Source organism: Phyllobates terribilis, unplaced genomic scaffold (genome assembly GCF_046119375.1).
Source record: "Phyllobates terribilis strain yellow unplaced genomic scaffold, ASM4611937v1 Scaffold_3__8_contigs__length_932513732, whole genome shotgun sequence".
Lineage (NCBI taxonomy): Eukaryota > Metazoa > Chordata > Amphibia > Anura > Dendrobatidae > Phyllobates > Phyllobates terribilis.
In genome coordinates, this window is record NW_027362763.1 from 873364039 (window position 1) to 873386830 (window position 22792).

Consider the following 22792-nt stretch of genomic DNA (forward strand, 5'->3'; position numbering starts at 1 on the left):
GAGAATTGCTTTTTTAATGAATAAGGATCTTATTTGTAAAGAAAATTCCTTTCACCTTTTGTCAGTCTTCGGGATTTTATACATTTTTATTTTACTTTTTACCCAGAATATATACTATGTGATTTTAGAAACATTTTACATATATAAATATCAAATTAGAAGTCCTTTAACCCCTTAAGAAATGGGACATTTTTCATTTTTCCGCTTTTGTTTTTTCCTCCCCTTATTGCAAGAGCCATAACTGTTCCATTGACAAAGCCACGTGAGTGCTCGTTGTTGTGGGATGAGTTGTACTTTTGAATGACACCATCCATTTTGAAAAAATTCTAAGCATGGCGAAATAGCAAAAAAGCTATTCGACAATTGTTTTCTGGGGCTTTTATTTACACTGTTCATTTCACAGTAAATATAACCTGGTAATATGATTCTCCAGGTCAGTATGGTTATGGGGACACTAAACATGCATAGGTTTTGTTTTATTTAAGTGGTGAAAAAAAAATTAGAAATTTGTAAAAAAAACTAAAAAAATTTGCTTTCCATAAAGTTTAGCACAATATTTGTTGTATGGGTAGCCATATTTTTACTGATTAAAGTACTAAATAAGCCATATTTTTATACTGAAAACACACTATGTAAAAACGTTAATTTTAACATAGCTGTTAATTAGGGAAAATGGTTATGTAAAAAATGATGACTGTTAAAACTATATGTTAAAAAGGGAAGATAATTGAGATACTACATACTGTTATGGCCGATAGTGTTGACACCTTGAAATTGTTCCAGAAAATGAAGTATTTCTCCCAGAAAATTATTGCAAATCTACATGTTTTGTTATACACATATTTATTTATTTTGTGTGTATTGGAACAACAACAAAAAAAAACAGGAAAAAAAGGCAAATTGAAAATAATTTCACACAAAATCCCAAAAATGAGCAGAACAAAATTGTTGGCACCTTTCCAAAATTGTGGGTAATCAACTTTGTTTCATGCATGTAATGCTTGGTCAAACTCGCCTGTGGCAAGTAACAGATGTGGACAATATGAAAATCACACCTAAAACCAGTTAAAAAAGGGAAGAAGTTGACTTAATCTTTGCATTGTGTGTCTGTGTGTGTAACACTAAGTATGGAGAACGGAAAGAGGAGAAGAGAAATGTCTGAGGACTTGAGAACCAAAGTTACAAATACATCTCCAGAGATCTTGATGTTCCTTTGTTCAAGGTGCCAGGGGCGGACATATCATTTGTACAACCTGTGTGGCCACACACGGGACCAAGAAGTAAGGGGGCCCATTTCTACCTCCAAAGCAGGTGCAATTGTTCATCTGACGTGCCCCCTGGGCCGTAGGGTACTCGACAGCCGTGCCTCTGGTTTCTGGGGGATATCACGGTGGCTGGCCCGGTCCGTGACTCAGGGCAGTCAGTAAAAGGTGGATAGATATGGGGAATTTGGACAGTTCGTGACGCCACCTGTGGAATGCGGCTAAGGGATGCCGCCGCTACAGAGCAGTCCTCTGGTGCTGGTGTTAAGGCAGCAGGGATGGTGTGGCTCTCCACAGGTAAAGCTAGCTCCAGGGCAGCGTGGGGTGTAATGGATGGTGGTGCAGGGGAAAGACGGCAGGACGGTCCCGGAGGAAAGACGGACACTCACACGGGGGTAAGCTTCAGTACCTTTACTGGTGATGCTGAAGGCACGGTCCGGGGTACTCCAAGTGAAGGGCGCACTTTTGGATTCTCCCCAGTGAGCGGGTATAGGGCCTCCTGATCCGTTGCTTTCTTCTCTAAGCTTCTGACCTGCCTGGAGCTAGGCCTAGCTTGGTTACTGTCTCTCTTAGCACCTGCTGACCTGGTGGTAGGGCCTTTTCTTTGGAGATCACTCTCCCTGGATGGTGGGACCTCCATGACTCCTAGCCCTGGTACTGTAGTCAGCGTTTGGTGAACCTGGGACCTGTAGTCCTCCAGGGGTTCCGGTGGTTCCTACTGGGTATAAAGCGTCCCTGTAGGCGCGGACCCGGTGTCCGGTATATATATCGGGGTGAGCCTGGTATGCTCCTCTGCCCCCTTGCTACTTCTTCCTTCTCCTCTCTGCCTTCGGCCCACTCAAGGCCCTCACTAGGCTTTCACACGTGCTGTAGGCCTTGGCTCGCCTAAGCGCAGCAGCCAGCTCGCTGCCTCTTCACTGCTCTCTGAGCGTCAGCACGCTCTCTGCACACTCTGAGCTGTGTTCCTCTCTGTCTCTGAACACTAAACTCCAACTCAACTCAACTGCCTGCCTCCACCCTTCCTTTATATATCCCTATCAGGGCTCCTTCTGCTGGTCTGAGGTGGTAGGGTGGAGGTGTGTGAATGTGTGAGGACCTCTTGTGGAGATGTCCATCCATGCACACTTCTGGGTTCTGTGGCACCAGTGCGTAGCAGGGCGCCACATTCCCCCCTAGTAAAACTCAGTAATCCTGGACTGAAGCATTTTTCAAAACCAGGTTAACAATAACAACTTTTCTTCCCTTTATGGGAGGCACTTTGCTTGAACGTTACAGGTAACAAAAACTTAATAAATACTAAATATATGTACAATAGTTAGAGTTTTTGAGCAATTGTCAGTGAGTCCCCTAACAGGGTGTCCATTTCACTGCAAAGTACAAGGGAGTTTGAGGGACCTGTTCGTAAGCCCTCCACGTAGGCCATGGGCGTGGTTGCAGGGCATAGGTGATCCGGAGTTGGACCACGTCTTCCGCCACGCCAAACAGGTTTTTGCTCAGTGGTTACCTAAAATGGGCACTCAAGGGAGTGCAATTATGGACAAATAAACAGTTTCTGGGCTGCACACAGTCCTCAGCCACTGAGTCCTTTATATATACCCTTACGGGTAACTAAATGCAACAAGAAAAGTGTCCATGTCACCTAAATTGTCCATTGTAAGGCAAAAACACGTCAATACATACATGAAAATTACACAAGAATAACATACCCCAAGGGTCAACTATAAATACTCTCGGAGTTTCTCTTCCTACTCTCTGTATCTGATAGGGGTCTAACCTTGCGTGCTACGTGTTGACCTACGTAGGACAGGTATGCGTGTGGTATTGGTGATTGTGTTACCTCCCATTCTGTCAGTTCTAAGTGTGGAAGGACTGCAAGACTGACTTGACCTCCCTACGGGACTGGCAAGTGTACCATTGGCTGGGCCTTCTTGCTCTGCTCCAACCGGGGATCCTTCTTCGGGGATTCTTCCTGAGCAGGCTCTTCTGGGGCACCTACAGGTTCTACTTGCTGTGGAGGGTCTTCTGGCTATTGGTAGAAGTGTAGCACAGGTATTATTACCGCTCCTCCTAGTTGGGGCCAATCTGCCGGGAAATCTCCTAATTCAGTATGTATTACTGCTTCTTTAGGCTCCTCCGGTACGATGGGAGGCACTTCTTCCTGGGGCTTTAGTGGTCCTGGACACAACTTCAGATGGTCTCTAGATACTGTTGCAGTCGTTCTTCCTCCATCCTTGGTAATTAAGCAGGTCTTCCTGTTATCAAATCTTGAATTTAACACAGTGTAGGGTTCCCCCTCCCACTGGTCATCAAGTTTGTGGTTTCTTCTTTTTCTCTTTAGCACAACTTCTCCAGGTGAAAAGGGTTCTGCTGGTGCACTCTTGTTGTACTGTGCTTCCTGCTTGTCTCTTACCCTATTCAGACTGTCTTCGACACAGGCTTGTACTCTCCTGTACTGTTCCTGTCGCATTGTGTCCCAGTCTTCAGTGGACATATCTGCGTCAGGCTCTACCACTCCAAGCTCCAGGACCATGGGCAACTTTCAGGGTCTTGCTCATGACTCGCCCCCTGGGCCGTGGGGCACTCGGATCTGGGCAGTAGGGGAACGATGGGAGTAGTAGTGGCAACTCGGTTCCGTGGCTCAGGGTGGTCAGGCCAGTGGTAGTCCGTTATGTGCTGATGATTATGTAGGCCTACCGTGCTTTCCGTGCTCCTTCTGGCTATCTCCTCCTTATAGGGTAACAGCCCACGTTTCCGAGCTTTCCGTGTACTCTCGCCTGTATGGCCTGCGACGTGGGTTCCTTTCTGCTCCCGGCCTGGTACGGCTTTACTGGTCTCTTCTGTTGTGGCAGAGCCTCCAGGCTTCTTAGGCCAAGGAATATACAGTCCCCTGCGGACTGGTTATCTGCTGTAGGATGTGGAATCCTCCCAGCCTCAGACACCAAAGTCTGGTGAATTAAGTCCTTTATCTGCCAAGACAGGCTCACTTCGCCTCTTGTCTCTGGCTTGTGGCTCTCCTCCTGCCACACTTCCTCTTAGGTGCAATACAACTTTCTGTCCCTGCTCTGCTCCGGGACATGTCTCAGTGCTGAGACAGGTCATCCAGTTATCTCTAACCCTGCCCCCAGCACCAGCTTTTATAGGGGCAGCCTGCTCCCCCTACTGGCCTGAGACAGGAGGTACTGCATGCTAATGTTCCCCTGACTAGAGAACCTCCCCCTTGCTCTCAGACACAGCTTTAATATACTTGTGGCATCCAGGCCAGGGTGACACATTCCCCCCTAGTAAAATTTAGTACTCCGGGACTAAACAATAAACAAAGACAATATGCATAACCATAAAACATTAACAGACAGACGACGCACAGCTTGAGTTCTTAAGGTCACAGTGTGGTCTGTGATCGGGTGCCATATCACCAATACAACGGGGAGCCTTAACCAGGTGGGGGTCTGTCCTACCCCCAAGTCCTTTACAGTCTTAGTTCATTCCTTGGTCAGGCTCCGAACGCAGTCCATACAAGGTCCCAGTTATAAAAAGTCCATAACCTTTGAGTCCTTACGGTAACTGCAAGAAACTGAAACACAGAATTACCAAACATGCATGTAACTTGGCAAACATTTCAACATTTGGCAACAGGGTTATTTACAATTTTAGTGCACCCTATATTCTCCAGCGAGCGGGTATCTGTCCCTTTGTGCTCCTGGTTGACCTCCTTAACCCACTGTCTGGTGGTGGACCAACTTGGCTTTCCCCACTAGCGTTAGGGATGCAGCTACCAGCTGGGTGTACAGGTAGGGCAGGCAGCTGTCTGCGGGTTCTTTGGTTTACCGCAGGCATGGCAGGCTCACTGTCAGCAGAGGGTTGACTCTCCTGGGCTGCTGATACAGGCTCTTCTGCCTCTGGAACCGCTTGCTCCTCTTCACCTTCTGGCTCTGGTGTTGGTTGTTGCTGTGCCGGTTGCAGGAAATGCAGGACGGGTACCACTATGGCATCATTTATGCGAGTCCAGGACTGAGGGAACTCTCCGAGAACGGTGCTGATCATTTCTTCCTTGTCCTCTGCGGGTTCAAGGTCACTCTGATCCTCTTCAGCACTACGGAGTTGCTCGGGGCACCTTTTGAGGTGGTCTCTGGAGACGGTACTAGTGGTTTCTCCTCCGTCCTTGGTGATCACACACACCTTCGGGTTGTCGTGGTCAGACTGCAGTACGGTGTAGGGTTCCCTTTCCCACTGGTCGTCCAATCCAACTTATGTAGCCTTCTCTTCCGCTTCAGGACCTGCTCACCAGGTTCCAGGGGACCAGCAGGGGCGTGTTGGTTGAAGAGTTTTTCTTGCCTCTCTCTCACCTGGGCCAGGCTCTTCTCCACACTCTCCTGTACCTTCTTGTACTGCAGTTGCCTTTCCGTATCCCAGTCCGCATCCGGGGAGGTGTCCTCAGGTGTTAGGACTCCCATCTCCAGGTCTACGGGCAGCTTACCTGGTCTGGCTCGCATCAGGTAAGCCGGGGTGCAGTTGGTAGCATTCACCGGGATATGATTGTATAAGTCTATCAGATCCGGCAGTTTTTCTGGCCACAGGCTGCGTTCCTCCAGGGGCAACGTCTTTAGGAGATCAATGACTATGTTGTTCATTTTCTCACACATCCCGTTGGTTTGTGGGTGGTAAGGCATTGTACGAATCTTCTTACAGCCATAGAGGTTGCAGAACTCCTGGAAGATTTCAGCTTCGAACGCTGGACCCTGGTCCGTCAGGACCTGTTCCGGATACCCGTGTGGACGACAGAAGTATTGCTGGAAGGCTCTGGCCGCTGTTTGGGCTGTCAAGTCCTTTACCGGAACCACCACTAGAAAACGGGAATAGTGGTCCACGATTGTCAGGGCATAGATGTATCCTGACCGGCTTGGAGCCAATTTGACGTGGTCCAGAGCTACCAGCTCAAGAGGCTGCGTGGTGACGATGGGCCTCAAGGGTGTCTTCTGGCTGGCACGGTCCTTCCTCCTTAGGTGACAAGGGCCACAGTCTCTGCACCACTTCTCTACAGCCCCTCTCATGCCGACCCAAAAGAACCGTCCTCTTAGCAGGAACTCCAGTTTCTTCCAACCGAAGTGCCCCGCTCTGTCATGGTAAGCCCCCAGGACCATAGCTGCATCCCGCCTTGGGACCACGACTTGCCAGGTCAGCTCGTGCGTCCGGTGGTTGACAATCTTTCTGCACAGCTTGCCTTCGTAGAGGAACAGCTTGCTCTTCTCCTTCCACAGCTGCTTGGCTTCCTCTGGAGCATCCGGATCCATGCGTGCGTCTTCCTGGGTCAGCAGATCTTTCACCAGGCGGATGGCAGGGTCACTATCTTGGGTCTCGGCCCAGCTGTGGTGAGGTAGGGGATTGATCATCACGGTTGTTAGATCCTTCTCCTTCACGCGGTGGGAGTATTGAGCGGCTCCATACCGGTGAAACGCGGGGAGTTCTACCTCCTCCAGCTCTTCTGGGTCTTCGTCACCTTCAGGTAAGTGAGGCATCCTCGATAGGGCGTCAGCGTTGGCATTGGTTTTGCCGGCCCGGTACTTGATCACGAAGTCATAGTTGGAGAGACGGGCCATCCACCGCTGTTCTAGGGCACCCAGTCTTGCATTGTCCAGGTGTGTCAACGGGTTGTTGTCCGTGTAAACGGTGAACTTTGCGGAGGCCAGGTAATGCTTGAAGCGTTCTGTCACGGCCCACACCACCGCTAAGAATTCTAGCTTGAAGGAGCTGTAATTCTCCGGGTTCCTCTCGGTGGGCCTCAGCTTCCGGCTGGCGTACCCGATCACCCTTTCTCTGCCCTGTTGGTTTTGGGACAGTACTGCTCCCAGTCCCACATTACTGGCGTCCGTGTGGAGAATAAAAGGCTGACCATAATCAGGGTAGGCCAGGATCTCATCCCCCATGAGGGCCATCTTCAACTGGCGGAAGGACTCCTCTTCTGGTTTATCCCACTTGAAGGGCGGCTTTTGGCTCCTGGACTTAGACTGTCCGATTAGGATGTCCTGCATAGGAGCTGCCATCCTAGTGAAGCCGGGGATGAACCTTCGGTAGTAGCCTACCAATCCGAGAAACTGTCTCACCTCTTTGATGTTCGAGGGGCTGGGCCAGCTCTTGATTGCCGTGACCTTGTCAGGGTCGGGGGCCACTCCTTCTGCGCTTACCACGTGCCCTAGGTACTGGACCTTAGGTTTCCGCAGGTGACACTTCGATGGTTTCACCTTCAGGCCATAGCCTGCCAGGGCTTCGAACACCTCGTCCAGGTGCTTTAGATGGTCCTCGTAGGTTTTCGAATAGACGATCATGTCGTCCAGGTAAAGGAGGACCGTCTCGAAGTTTCGGTGCCCTAGACAGCATTCCATCAGCCGCTGGAAGGTCCCTGGTGCGTTGCAGAGCCCGAAAGGCATACAGTTGAACTCGCTCAGTCCCATCGGGGTGGTGAAGGCGGTCTTCTCCTTGTCAGCCTCTGCCACAGGAACCTGCCAGTACCCGCTAGTAAGGTCCAAAGTAGAAAAGAAGTTAGCTGATTTTAGTGCGGCTAAAGACTCCTCTATTCTATGCAGCGGGTATGCATCTTTATGGGTGATACGGTTGATTTGTCTATAGTCTACGCACATTCTCATGGTGCCGTCCTTCTTTTTTACCAGAACCAGGGGAGCTGCCCAGGGGCTACAGCTATCTCTGATGACCCCAGCTTCTTTCATTTCCCGCAGCATACCCTTGGCGTTCTGATAATGTGCAGGGGGTACAGGCCTGTGTCTCTCTTTTATCGGTGGGTGGCTCCCCGTGGGGATATGATGTTCTATCCCTTTTACTCTGCCGAAGTCCAGCGGGTGCTTACTAAAAATTCTCTCGTACTCCTGGACCACCCGGTAGACTCCTTGTTTTTGGTGCAGGGGAGTGGAGTCAGCACCCACATGGAGTTTCTGGCACCAGTCCTCCTTTTGTTTCTGGGAGCCATTACCCTCCGCCTGAGGAGATGGAGGCAAGGGTTCCACGGCCCTGATAGCTTTGTGTTCGACAACAAACAGTTTGGCAAGTGTAGCGTACCTGGGTAAGTGTACCTCTCTCTCCCCAATGTTGAGAATGCGAACGGGCACCCTCCCATGACGGACATCAACCACCCCCCTGGCTGTCAAAATGGTGGGCCTGCTGTCTGAGTACACGGGTTCTACCATGGCTTGGTAGTCTCTACCTCTCAACCCGATTGCAGTCCGACACCAGATCATCATTTCACTTTTGGGAGGCATGGAAATGGGGAATGGGTCATTCAGTCTTATGCTACCGATCTCACCACCAGACAGTTCTACCTGCTGCCGTCTCATCAGGGCTTTTATCTCCTTGTTGAGGACTCTCTGTTGGCTGGAACTAGCATTCACCGCCACCTGTTGTAGAATTACAATTACCTCTGAAAGACAATTTTCAATCACGTTAGTACCCACAGTTATTTTAGGGTGACTCTCACGACGGTCAATGTCCACAATAATTACTCCCTGTGCCGGTAGGTCAACTTTACCAATTTTAATGGTCATCTCCTTGAACCCCATCTGCGGCACGGGTAAGCCATTACTGGCGATGATGCTCAAGTTACTGTCTGGATACCGTGTGATATCAGCATCAGTCCAATACTGCTTAAAAAGTACATAAGGGATAGTGGTTACTTGCGACCCAGTATCCAGCAAGGCGCTCATGGGGATACCGTCCAACACCACGGGTAAAACCGGGCGCCCCCCAACCTACTTATTACGCCAATTGTAAGGGCCTGGTGATCTTATGCCTGGGGGTTGGCCCTCTGCCCCAGGTTGGACCCGTTTAAATTACAGTACCTGGAAATGTGTTCGGGCTGGTTGCATCGGCGGCAAATCGGCTGTCCATCCTCTGCATAGCGGTCTGTGGGCCTCCCTTGGAACGACGGGATCCTCCTCTGTTGACGCCACGGGACATCCTCCGGACTTGAAGCCAGCTCGTTGGGTCTTGACGGGTCCACTTGTAATGCCTGGACGGTCCTGGTCAACGCCACGACGCTCCTGGTCAGCTCCTGGACTTGGTGGTGCAGATCTTTCGACGGGGCTTGGTTCAGGGCCTGTGCATCAGCCCCCACGGAGTCCATAGAGGAGTGCGCCGCCTCCTGGTGGTAGGTGAGAGCAGGGCGCCGGGGGTTTATAGCGCCACTTGTTGCGGATTCACGGAGCACCCTTATGGCCCTGTCCTTGAATTGGGCAAAGGTCAGATCAGGGTTCTGAAAGAACATGAGGCGCAGCTGGTTCCTGTGGGCGCTAGACAGCAGACCTTCTATAAACTGTTCTGTTAGTAGCTTATCCGTTTCCTGCACGCTGCCAGGGTCAGCTTGTTGGATGGCCTCAATGCTTCCTGCAAATTTAGGGCATAGTCTCTGATGCTGTCCTGTGCCCGCTGCTTACATCCATAGAACCTCATTTTAATTTCAGCGGAGGTACGTGTGTCAAAGGTACCCCGCAGCCGGGCCAGAATACCCTTCACGGTCCTTTTCTCCTCAGTGGGCCATGATTTTACCTCCCTTTGGGCTGCGCCAGTTAACTGCCCTGTTAATATGCTAACCTTCTGTTCCTCTGTCAGGGGGTAGACTTGGAACAAACTGTACAGCCTTTCCTTAAAGTCAGTTAGGGCATGGGGCTCCCCTGAGTTCTTGGGCAGCCAGGCCGCTCCAGGGATGTAGGGCAGGGAAAATGGCATCACCGCTGCTGCAGCTGCGTTGGTGGTAGTGGGCGCCTCTGTATTCGACATCTTCTTCCCCCCTAGTTAAGCATGGCCTACCTTCCGACGATCCTCTTCTGTAGGCCGCGGCTCCGTTGCTGCTGCTCTGGACGAGGACCTTGCGTCGCGTCCTGGTGACGTCAGCGTCGCTCTGTCTCCCCTCCAGGACCTTGCGCAGCGTCGGTGCGTGGGGCGGAGCTTCGGGTCTCGCGCGGTTTGGACATCCACGCCCCTCTTCTTCCCGCGCGGCGTCCTGAAGATGGCGTCCGATGGCGGGAAAACGGCTGAAGATGGCGGGAACCGATGGAAGATGGCGGGAGACGGCTGGAAATGGCGGGAAACGGCTCCGGACGGCGGGAAACCTCTTTTCAGGTAAGTGCAAAGTCTTTTTCAGGCACGCAATACCCGTTTGTGGCGGGTTGGTTGCAATCCTGCCGACTACGCCAAAGCTGACTCGCCCCCTGGGCCGTGGGCACTCGGATCCGGGCAGTAGGGGAACGATGGGAGTAGTAGTGGCAACCCGGTTCCGTGGCTCAGGGTGGTCAGGGCAGTGGTAGTCCGTTATGTGCTGATGATTATGTCCGACTACGCCACCCGTGGATTTGCGGTCATTAGGAACCGCCGCTGCAAGGCAGACCGCTGGGGCTGATGATGTATGCAGCTGGTATTGTGTGACTCCCCACGGGAAGAGTGCGGCCCCAGGGCAGTATAATGGATGGTGGGAGTGATGGTGGTGAGAGTCCCAGTGCTGATAGTGCAGGAGGAGCAAGGAGCACACAGATAACAGGTTGCAGTCCAGGGTCTTTACTAGAACAGGTGAACTGACCCACAAACAGTCCCGGCTAGGAGGGGACCTGGATGTCTGAGAGCAATGGGGAAATTGGCCCTGGTCAGGGTGAGGGTGTAGGCCTACCGTGCTTTCCGTGCTCCTTCTGGCTATCTCCTCCTTATAGGGTAACAGCCCACGTTTCCGAGCTTTCTGTGTACTCTCGCCTGTATGGCCTGCGACGTGGGTTCCTTTCTGCTCCCGGCCTGGTACGGCTTTACTGGTCTCTTCTGTTGTGGCAGAGCCTCCAGGCTTCTTAGGCCAAGGAATATACAGTCCTCTGCGGACTGGTTATCTGCTGTAGGATGTGGAATCCTCCCAGCCTCAGACACCAAAGTCTGGTGAATTAAGTCCTTTATCTGCCAAGACAGGCTCACTTCGCCTCTTGTCTCTGGCTTGTGGCTCTCCTCCTGCCACACTTCCTCTTAGGTGCAATACAACTTTCTGTCCCTGCTCTGCTCCGGGACACGTCTCAGTGCTGAGACAGGTCATCCAGTTCTCTCTAACCCTGCCCCCAGCACCAGCTTTTCTAGGGGCAGCCTGCTCCCCCTACTGGCCTGAGACAGGAGGTACTGCATGCTAATGTTCCCCTGACTAGAGAACCTCCCCCTTGCTCTCAGACACAGCTTTAATATACTTGTGGCATCCAGGCCAGGGTGACACACTCGCATGAGATATGCTGGAGTACAATTGGTGGAACTCACAGGTATGTGGTTGTACAGATCTACCAGGTCAGGTAGCTTGTCTGGCCACTGGTTTCTTTCTTCTAGCGGTAAGGTCTTCAACAGGTCGATGATGATGTTATTCATCTTTTCACATAACCCATTGGTTTGGGGGTGGTACGGTGTAGTCCGGAACTTCTTCCACCCGTACAGATGGCAAAACTCCTTGAACAATTCGGCTTCGAAGGCAGTGCCTTAATCTGTCAGCACCTGCTCCGGGTATCCATGGGGCCTGCAGAAGTACGCCTGAAACGTCTTCGCCGCAGTTTCTGCCGTCAGATCCTTGACGGGGGCGACCACCAGGAACCCGGGAGTAGTGATCCATCATGGTCACGGCATAGGAATATCCTGACCTGCTGGGTGACAGCTTGACATGATCCAGGGCCACGATCTCCAAGGGTCGAGTTGTCTTGATGGGTTGCAGGGGTGCCTTCTGGCTGCTGTAGTCTTTTCTTCTGAGGCTACAGGGTCCACAATCCCGGCACCATCTCTCTATGGAACTGCGCATTCCAACCCAATAAAACCAACCTTTCAGCAGGGTTTCTAGCTTCTTCCAGCCAAAGTGCCCTGCTTGATCGTGGTAGGCCTCCAACACCATCTGGATGTCCGTCCTGGGCACTACAATCTGCCATACCATCTCATGAGTCCTGGGGTTAACGTACCTTCGGCACAGCTTCTCTCTATAGATGAACAGCCGGCTTCTCTCATTTCACAGCTGCTTGGCTTGTGGAGACGCGTCCTTCTCCAGGGAGGAACCTTCCTGGGTTATCAGCTCCTTGATATGGCTGACAACCGGGTCGCTGTCCTGGGTCTCCTTCCAGCTGTGGTGAGGTAAAGGGTTTAGTGTCTTACCACGATACCTCCTGGAGGCTCGTTGCTCGTGGACCATTCCATTGCGGTGTCCACTAGCGACTGGTGAGGCATCCTGGACAGGGCATCGGCATTGGCATTCTTGTGGCCTGCCCGGTACTTAATGGTGAACTGGTAGTATGACAGCCGAGCCATCCATCGTTGTTCCATGGCTCCTAACTTGGCTGTTTCCAGATGAGTTAAGGGGTTATTATCAGTGTAGGCAGTGAACTTACTGGAGGCTAGGTAGTGCTTGAACTGCTCGGTGATGGCCCAGACCAGAGCCAGTAACTTCAACTTGAAGCTGCTATAGTTCTCTGGGTTCCTCTCGGTCGGGCGGAGCTTCCTGCTCGCATAGGCGATCACCTTCTCTCGGCCATTCTGCTTCTGACTTAACACAGCTCCTAATCCCTCGTTGCTGGCATCAGTGTACAGCAGGAACGGTTGGCTGTAGTCAGGGTAAGCTAGGATCTCTTCGCCGGTCAGGATCTCCTTCATCACCTCAAAGGATTCAGCTTGCTCCTTACCCCACTGGAACGGGGGGTTTCTGCCTCTCCCGGACTGTCCTACCAGGAGATCTTGCAAAGGCGCTGCTTTCTTGGTATAGTCCTTCACAAACCTCCTGTAATACCTGACTAGTCCCAGGAACTGACGTACCTCCTTGAGGCTCTTCGGATCCAGCCACTTCTGGATGGCAGTGACCTTCTCCGGGTTCGGTGCTACTCCTTCTGGACTGTCGATGTGCCCCAGGTACTGTACCTTTCGCTTGAGCAGGTGGCATTTGGAGGGCTTCAGCTTCATTCCATACCGGGACAGCGACTCAAATACCTCTGCCAGGTGCTTCAAGTGGTCCTCGTATGTTTTGGAGTACACTATCACGTCATCCAGGTATAGTAGTACAGTCTCGAAGTTGCGGTGTCCCAGGCAGCACTCCATCAATCTCTGGAACGTTTCGGGGGCGTTGCAGAGTCCGAATGGCATACTGTTGAACTCGCAGAGTCCCATCGGGGTAGTAAAGGCCGTCTTCTCCCGATCCTCCTCAGCAACAGCTACTTGCCAGTACCCACTAGTGAGGTCAAGGGTGGAGAAGTAATTTGCAGACTTTAATGCAGCCAGGGATTCCTTTATACGGGCCAAAGGGTATGCATCTTTGTGTGTTATGCGATTTACCTGTCTGTAATCTACACACATTCTCATGCTTCCATCCTTTTTCCTGACTAGGACCAGGGGAGCTGCCCAGGGGCTACAGCTATCTCTTATTACCCCTGCCTTCCTCATGTTGTGCAACATCTCCTTCGCCTTCTGGTAGTGTGCTGGTGGTATGGGCCTGTAACGTTCCTTGATGGATGGATGGTCACCTGTGGGTATATGGTGTTGTACCCCCTTAATCCTCCCAAAGTCAAGTGGGTGTTTACTGAATACCTGTTTGTATTCCTGAACCACCCAGTGTACACCCTACTTTTGATGGGCAGGAGTGGTGTCTGTCCCAACATGGAGCTGTTGACACCAATCCTCCACCTGGTTTCCCGGGTCATTACCCTCCACTTCGTCTGGTGAGGTTAAGGACTCCGCCGTGTGTATGGAGTTGTTATCTACTGTGTACAGTTTGGCAACAGTGGCGTAGTGTGGCAAGTGTGGTAATCTAACCTCGTCCTCCCCATAGTTTAGGAGGCGTACGGGCACCCTCCCATTGCGTACATCCACTACCCCTCTGGCAGTCAAGAGTGTAGGTCTATGCTCCGAGCTAAGGGGCTCTACTACCGCCTGGTAGCTCCGTCCTTTGAGACCTATTGCTGCTCTACACCAAATCAGCATCTCACTCATCGGGGGAATCACAATAGGTATCGGGTCTGTCACCCGTACATTACCAATTTCGCCACCTGTTAGCTTTACCTGTTGCTGTTACATAAGGGCTCAGATCTCTTTCTGGATTACCCTCCTCTGCCCTGGTTTGGAAGTGTCGGCCATCTGTTGGAGCAAAAACAACACTTCTCAGGAACAGTTACCGACATATTTGTGCCAAGTACCATATACAAGTCTGTAACATCAGGATTAGTCTCTACTACAATTAGTCCCTGGTCCTTCAGTTCCATTCTTCCCACCTTTACTGCTACATCCTTAACCCTGACTAGGTTATGGGGAAGGCCATTGGAGGCATACACGGAAAGGTTTGGAGCTGGTGGGTGAAGTTCATCTAGGGACCAGAACCTTTTGTAGAGGACATCTGGCATGATGGTTACATGATATCCAGTGTCCAGCAGGGCAGGTGTCGCGATGCCGTCCAGCACAATGGACAGGAAAGGTCTTCCTCCCACGAACCGATGGTACCAGTTTGATGGGCCTGCTTGATTTACTCCTGGGTGTCGGCCCACGGCCCCAGGGTTTGCTCGTTTAAAGGACAGTTCCGCACTGTGTGGCCTGCCTTCTGCCAGCGGTAGCAGATGAATTCTCCTGGAGGGCGACGTTGGTCGTTGGTCCTCCCACGGGGTGGCGTTGTCCTCCTCCGGGGTGGCGTTGTCCTCCTACGGGGTGGCGTTGTCCTCCTTCTTCTTCTCATCCAGGGGACATCCTCAGGGCTGTCGGCGAGTAGTATCCTTCCTTCCGGCTCGGGCTCCTCCTGTAGCTGCAGGGTGCTCAGGACAGTGGCCAGGGTTTTACTTAGCTGATGCACTTCAGAGCGTAGGCTGTCCAACTCGCTAGGGGGCACTGTTTGCATCTTTGTTTCAGCCATTAGTGAAGGAGCAGTGGGTGCTGCGGGCACTGGGGTGGCCCCACCCTGGTAATGCTGGATAGCACTTTCTGATGCTTCTAGGGGTTGCAGACCCTTTATAGCCATGTCCTTAAGAGTGTCAAAGGTGGCATCTGGATGGTCTAAGGCCCACCACCGTACAGTTCTGCTCTCCTCCTGGGACCTCAACCCCCGGATGAACTGTTCCGTCAGCATTTTATTTTCGTTTTGTATGCTGGCTGGACTAACCTGTTTCAGGGCCCGCAGGGCCTCCTGTACGCGCCAGGCGTAGTCCCGGACACTGTCCTCTGGTTTCTGGACACAGTGGTAGAACCTCATCCGGAGATCTGTCTCAGTGCGGTTTTCAAACACAGTTTGCAGTCTCTTAAAGATGATGGATACCGATTCCTGGTCTGCGGCTGGCCAGGTTTCAACTTCCCGCTCTGCGGCACCAGTCAATTGTCCCAACACGACAGCAGCTCTCTGTTTGCCAGTCAAAGAATACATATCTAGCACCTCGCATATTCTTCTCTTGAATCCGGACAGGGTGTCCGGTTTGCCGTCATACTGGGGAAGCCACTTCGCTCCAGGGATATACGGCAGGGCCATAGGTAATAACGGGGTCACGACCCCTGCTGATGGAGCGGCCGCTCCGGCCTGTGCAGCGCCGGGCGCAGGTTGGGCATCTGGAGCATTAACCGGCGCCCCGGTGGCTTGCTGGTTGTCGGCCATGGTTGCGTCTCCCTAGTGAACCGGAGCCTACATTCTTTACTTTCTTTAACAGGTAGGCCGCAGCTCCGCGGGCGTCGGTCTTCTTCCAGGACCTTGTGTCGCTCGCGTCTGACGTCAGAGCGTCCTCTAGCTCCTTCCAGGACCTGATGCTTCCTGGTTCGACGTCAGGGGCGGGGCGTGTCCTCAACTTCACGCGCTTTAGTAATTACGCCTCCCAGGTTCCTGTGGTTACGCCCCTCTTATTCCCGCGCTGCAGTGCGATAATGGCGGCAATCCTCACCGCAGTTTAACACACAGTTCAGTTCAATAAAGGCGCACAGTACCCGGTGGCAACGGGCATGAAAACCTGTTCGTGACGCCAAAACATGACGCGCCCCATGGCCCGTGGGGTACTCGGCAGCTGGGCCTCTGGTTGCCGAGGGATATCACGGTGGCTGGCCCAGTCCGTGACCCAGGGTGGTCAGTAAAAGGGGGGATAGATATGGGGAATTTGGACTGTTCGTGACGCCACCTGTGGAATGCGGCTAAGCAGTCCGCTGCGGAGCAGTCCTCTGGAACTGGTGTTATGGCAGCAGGGATGGTGTGGCTCTCCACAGGTAGAGCTAGCTCCAGGGCAGCATAGGGTGTAATGGATGGTGGTGCAGGGGAGAGATGGCAGGACGGTCCCGGAGGAAAGACGGACACTCACACGGGGGTAAGTTTCAGTACCTTTACTGGTGATGCTGCAGGCCCGGTCCGGCGTACTCCAGGTGAAGGGCGCACTTTTGGACTCTCCCCAGTGAGCGGGTATAGGGCCTCCTGATCCGTTGCTTTCTTCTCTAAGCTTCTGACCTGCCTGGAGCTAGGCCTAGCTTGGTTACTGTCTCTCTTAGCACCTGCTGACCTGGTGGTAGGGCCTTTTCTTTGGAGATCACTCTCCCTGGACACTGGGACCTCCGTGACTCCTAGCCCTGGTACTGTAGTCAGCGTTTGGTGAAACTGGGACCTGTAGTCCTCCAGGGGTTCAGGTGTTTCCTACTGGGTATAAAGGGTCCCTGTAGGCGCGGACCCGGTATCCGGTATATATATCGGGGTGAGACTGGTATGCTCCTCTGCCCCCTTGCTACTTCTTCCTTCTCTCTGCCTTCGGCCCACTCAAGGCCCTCACTAGGCTTTCACATGTGCTGTAGGCCTTGGCTCGCCTAAGCACAGCAGCCAGCTCGCTGCCTCTTCACTGCTCTCTGAGCGTCAGCACGCTCTCTGCACACTCTGAGCTGTGTTCCTCTCTGTCTCTGAACACTAAACTCCAACTCAACTCAACTGCCTGCCTCCACCCTCCCTTTATATATCCCTATCAGGGCTCCTTCTGCTGGTCTGAGGTGGTAGGGTGGAGGTGTGTGAATGTGTGAGGGCCTCTTGTGGAGAAGTCCATCCATGCACCCTTCTGAGTTCTGTGGCACCAGTGCGTAGCAGGGTGCCACACATTTTTAGGAGCTCTAGGGCTGCAAAGGGCCCATATATTGTTCTTACACAGGGGCCCTTTTCTATCTGTGTCCGCCAGTGCATGGTGCACAACATAGTAAAGAAGTTTACAACACATGGCACTGTAGCGAATATCCCTGGACGTGGATGGCAGAGAAAAATTGCTAAAAGGTTGTAACACATGATAGTCTGGATGATGGATAAGCAGCCCCAATCAAGTTCCAAACAAATTCAAGCTCTCCTGCAGGCTCAGGATGCATCAGTGTTAGCACAAACTATCCATCGACATTTGAATGAAATTGAATGCTATGGCAGGAGACCCATAAGGACCTCACTGCTGACACAGAAACATAAAAAAGCTAGACTGCAGTTCAGCCAAAATGAACGTGACTCAGCGAAAATCCTTCTGGGAAAGTGTCTTGTGGACAGAGGAGACCAAGATAGAGTCATTTGGTAAAGCACATAATTCTACGGTTTACCGAAAACAGGATGAGGCCTACAAAGAAAAGAACACAGTACCTATAGTCAAACATGGTGGATTTTCAAAGATGTTTTGGGGTTGTTCTGCTGCCTCTGGCACTGGGTCCCTTGACTGTGTGCAAGGCATCATGAAATCTGAAGACTATCAAAGGATTTTGGGTCGCAATGTAGTGCCCAGTGTCAGAAAGCTGGGTTTGCCCTAGGTCATGGGCTTCCAGCAGGACAATGACCCCAAATATACTTCAAGAAGCACCCAGAAATGGATGGAAACAAGGCACTGGAGAGTTCTAAAGTGGCCAGCAATGCGTCTGAATCTAAATCCCATTGAACACCTGTGGAGAGATCTTAAAATTGCTGTTGGGAGAAGGCATTCAAATATAAAAGACCTGGAGCAGTTTGCAAAAGAAGAGTGGTCCAAAATTCCAGTTGAGAGGTATAAGAAGCTTGTTGATGGTTATAGGAAGTGATTGATTGCAGTTATTTATTCCAAAGGGTGGGCTGCAACCAAATATTAGCTTAAGGGTGCCAACAATTTTGTCTGGCCCATTTTTGAAGTTTTGTGTAAAATTATGTCCAATTTGCCATTTTTTCTCAGTTTTTGTGTGTTGTTCCAATACACACAAAGGAAATAAACATGTGTGTAACAAAACATGTGTAATTGCAATCATTTTTGGGAGAAATACTTCATTTTCTGAAACAATTTCAAGGTTGCAAGCGCTTTCGGCCATGACTGTAATTGAAAACTAAGGGTTACGTAATTACACACAGATGAAAGGGTTATCACATGAAGGGATATCTCTCTATGAGCCAGAACTCTGTAAAAATGGTGTGTGTTCTGGCAGAATTGTGCAAATGAACGGCCAGCTTGTAAGGCTATATGTCCCCTGCCTCAGCTGACCATAGCTTCTTCAGGCAAAAACAGTTTGCAAGGGGTTCTGACAGCCTATAAGGATGCTAATGGTTGGCCATGCCTCTTTAGATAAATTGGATACAATGGCCCTTAGTGACAGAATGGTTTCCCCTAAGGATGGGGATGAGACAAGGATGGTGAGGCAACTAGCTGGGTGGTTAAAGACAATCGCAAAAGAGGCAATGGCTTGGCTTGAACTGAAGTAGACAGTTGCTTTATACAACAGTGGGCTTACACTGGCGACACCTAACACAGCCTGCTGCCAATCTCTTCAGCAGCTCTTTTGAAAGCAATGCACTTCTGTAGTTTGTCTGGCATTCTTCTTCAAATCTGCGGCTCACTCTCAGAGTTGCCATGTACAGTATCAGTCCCTCACTCTCAGACACTAGTGTCAGTGACAAACCTCTTCACTCATGGGCATCACCATACAGATTCCTTCTAGTGTGGGAACAAACTATTGTACACTGACAGCAGTACAGGATGAAGCTTCATGCTTGATCCTATGTAGTCCTCTCCATCGTCCGATGGCTTACCCCACCTTCTAGGACACAGTCCTTTTCTGCATGTATCTGAGCTCTACTGGTGGGAAATGACTACCTTTTCTGGTTTTCATCACACCTCCAGGAGGCATAGACTTACTTATGTATCCAAACTGGGCCTCTGTCCATCAACTCAATACATTAAAGAAGTTGTTCACTACTTTATTCCCCACCCCCCCAATGTATCCCCCCGGGGCCCCCAAGACTTCTTGTAAATACCTTCCGTTGCAGATAATGCCTGTGAGCGGCGCTATCGGTGGCCTCTCACAGGCATCACGTGACCCCGTGCTGATGTCACGACAAGTGAGGCGTGACTCAGCGCTGGGGTCCCTGCGGTGGCTTCTGGGTTGTGGGCGGGGTTACCCACAATGAATAGGGAGAGGCAGAGCACGGGGTGGATGCCGGGTGTGACGCGGGGGGTAACGCTGCCCACAGCCTGGCATCCACTGTGGAATGAGTAAGATAAAGACCCCCAGCTGCTGCCAGCACTTGTCGTGACATCAGCGAATGTCAGAGCCGGCGGCAGCCGGGGGTCACGTGATGCCTGTGAGCGGCCAGTGATAGCGCCGCTCACAGGCATTATCTGCAACGTAAGGTAATTACAAAGATGCTTAGGGGATACATGAGGGGAATATAAAGTAGTGGACAACCCCTTTAATATTTCAGGATACAGCAAAACCCTTGCTCCTAACGAGAGGAGCTCCCTGACAATAGCGTATTTTCCATAAAATCGTAACTCACTCGTATTCGGGCCTGATTCATCACAACCAGTGTTGTACATGCCAGTCTTGATGAGGGGCATACTGGAGTCAGATGCTCCTGATTGATGAAGATGTAAACACCAGAAATCTCACTCCAGTCAGGTACTGGAGTAAGATTCTTGGTGTTCGGAATGCTACAGCTCGTCACTAATTAGTTTGTGGTGGAGCAAGGAGAAACTGATGTGAAAACACCAAAAGTCGCAAAATTTAGGTGCAACTCCGAGGTGATAATATAAAAGAGATGATACCAGTATAACAGTACACATATAGTTATTATATAATACTGTTGCTCCTGTACCAGGACTATAGATTACTACCTACTGTTGCAAACAAAACGCACTACATAAAGAACAATATTACAAATAATAGCACTATTTATAGGATGATAAAAATAATTCCAGCATACCATGATTACATACTGAATAAATAATATTACCATATTCATGGGCTTTATTTTTCTGTTTGGTAAAGCTGAAAAATTGTGCTGTATATTAGCAGCTCAAAAGGGTTATTTGGTGTAGACAACTCTTTTAGGTTTCTCAGGACATGATGAGGTAATAGGGTGAATACTTATAAATGCTGGAGAGGATCTTCAGCATTCTTGAAAATATAAAGTATTTGACACATCTAAAATACCATAAATAGAGTTGTAATTTTATATACAACATATAGACAGATTTTGGACAGGTTTTCACTCATTAGAATAAGTTTGCAAATTTGAATTTCTGAATGATGAATACTTGCTTTAATTTGCGTCCAATTGATCTTCGCTTATTATTTCTACCATTCCACAATATATTTACAATTCATCAATTCTTCATATTGTATTGGCGACTATGAATACATGGCAAGGAGCTGGCTTATATTAAAAAAATTGTTCTTGGGATGATATATTGGTAAAGGTTCCAGTTAAACTTTTAATTTAGAATACAACACAATTTATAAAATATCATATTACTTAACGTTTTAGTGTTATGCAATTTCCATAACTTTTCTGAGATTTTGGATAAACGCTGGAAAATGACACAACTAGTTTTGCATTGGAAAAAAATGGAATTTAATTGTAAAGTGTTCAGTCCTTAAGAAAAGTTTCTGTTGAGAGTCCAAAATGAAATGAAATGGAAAGAATTTCAGCTTTCTACCAAACAAACTAACAATGCTTACAAACTCACTTGTGTGGAGAATGTCAGTTCATGCTGACTCCGGAAAGGAAATCTTGCTTGCAAGCTGCCAGATAAAATAATGTACAGATCTCCTTCCCTTTCTTGGCTTTTGTCCACTTTAAGTAGCTGTGAGCCTTCCTGGTGGGCCTTATATTTCATTCATTAGATTGGGGACATCTAAAATAATTTGTGACAGTTTACAAAATGCTGTTGACTTTTTGAGCAAGTACCTCAGCTGAGGGTTAATTGGACCCATAATTCAACTTTGTTTTGATTGGCAATAGTAGCTTTTCATACAATGACTAAGGTTTCCCATTTATACAGGATTTTATGGGTCAAGCACGAGACTTTTTATTCTGTTTGGAGGCAGCTTTCTCCTTTCTTCAATAATGACAAGAGAACCCTGACACCAATTTAGTAATGTAAAAAGCATTGACATTTGTGTTAAATTAGTCTTTATAGATTGAATTATGTGGACAGTAAATCTTGGCTTGTACTTACACATAATAAAGAGTTCCCTAGACCTGCTGAGACCAAGAAACTTCCAAGGACCTTGAGACTTATGCCATTAAACATTAATGGGAGGAATGTTTGGGCCAAGTATGGATTCACAAATCTATTATAGGGGAGTAAAAATATTTAAGGCTTTGTAGGACATATACACAGAAGAGGAGTTCTTGACAACTGGAGGATTGAAGCGCTAACTAGATTAATACATGACACAGTAACATAGCTATCAAGTAGAGATGAGCAGATCTGGCAAAATTCAAATTCTTTCGATTTGCAGAGAAAATATTCTCAGCGAATTCATTGTCCCTTGTTATGCTTTGTAAAAAATAAAAAATATTTGTATATTATGCAATTTGGATTTAAGTGTCATAAAGATGTCATTTTTTGTTTGTCAAATAAACTCATGGAGGATCTTGTGTCTCAGGGTCTTTGGATCACTGAAATCAATCTGGAACACCTGTGATAATTAGTTTGCCAGGTGAGCTCATTTAAACGAAAACTACTTAAGAAGGACGTAATACATTATTAAGCAGGTCACAGGTTTCAAGAAATATGGGAAAGAAAAAAGGATCTCTCTGCTGAAAAGCGTCAAATAGTGCAATGCCTTGGACAAGGTTTGAAAACATTAGATATTTCGCAAAAACGTGAGCATGACAATCATACTGTGAAGACATTTGTGGCTGATATACAGCATATACGGGTTTGTGCAGATAAAAGCATAATGAGGAAGGTTTCTGCCAGACAAATTCATCGGATTAAGACAGCAGTTGCGAAAATACCATTACAAAGCAGCAAACAGGTATTTAAAGCTGCTGGTAAATCTGGAGTCCCACGAATCTCAAGGTGTAGGATCCTGCAAAGGCTTGAAGTTGTGCATAAACCTACTATTCGGCCACCCCTAAACAGTGCTTAAATGCAGAAACTGTTGGAGCGGGCCCAGACATGCATGAAACAGTCTTGTCTACTGATGAGTGCCGTGCAACCCTTCAAGTAGTGAATGGTTGGTGGATGGCCACCATGACAAACAAAGAATCATTTTTTGGGCCAGAATCATGGGGAGAGAGCTGATAGGCCCATTGAAGGTTCCTGAAGGTGTGAAAA

General features: G+C 49.6%; 1 long non-coding RNA gene across 1 annotated transcript; it reads right to left on the reverse strand.

Moving 5' to 3' along the window:
* Nucleotides 1–973: 973 nt before the first annotated feature.
* Nucleotides 974–21802, reverse strand: LOC141258381 (uncharacterized). The gene is made up of 4 exons (XR_012318313.1): nucleotides 21683–21802; nucleotides 21191–21358; nucleotides 14301–14375; nucleotides 974–4833 (listed from the first exon to the last, which is right to left on the reverse strand). It is a non-coding gene; the product is annotated as an uncharacterized lncRNA (long non-coding RNA).
* Between the last annotated feature and the right edge of the window lie 990 nt (nucleotides 21803–22792).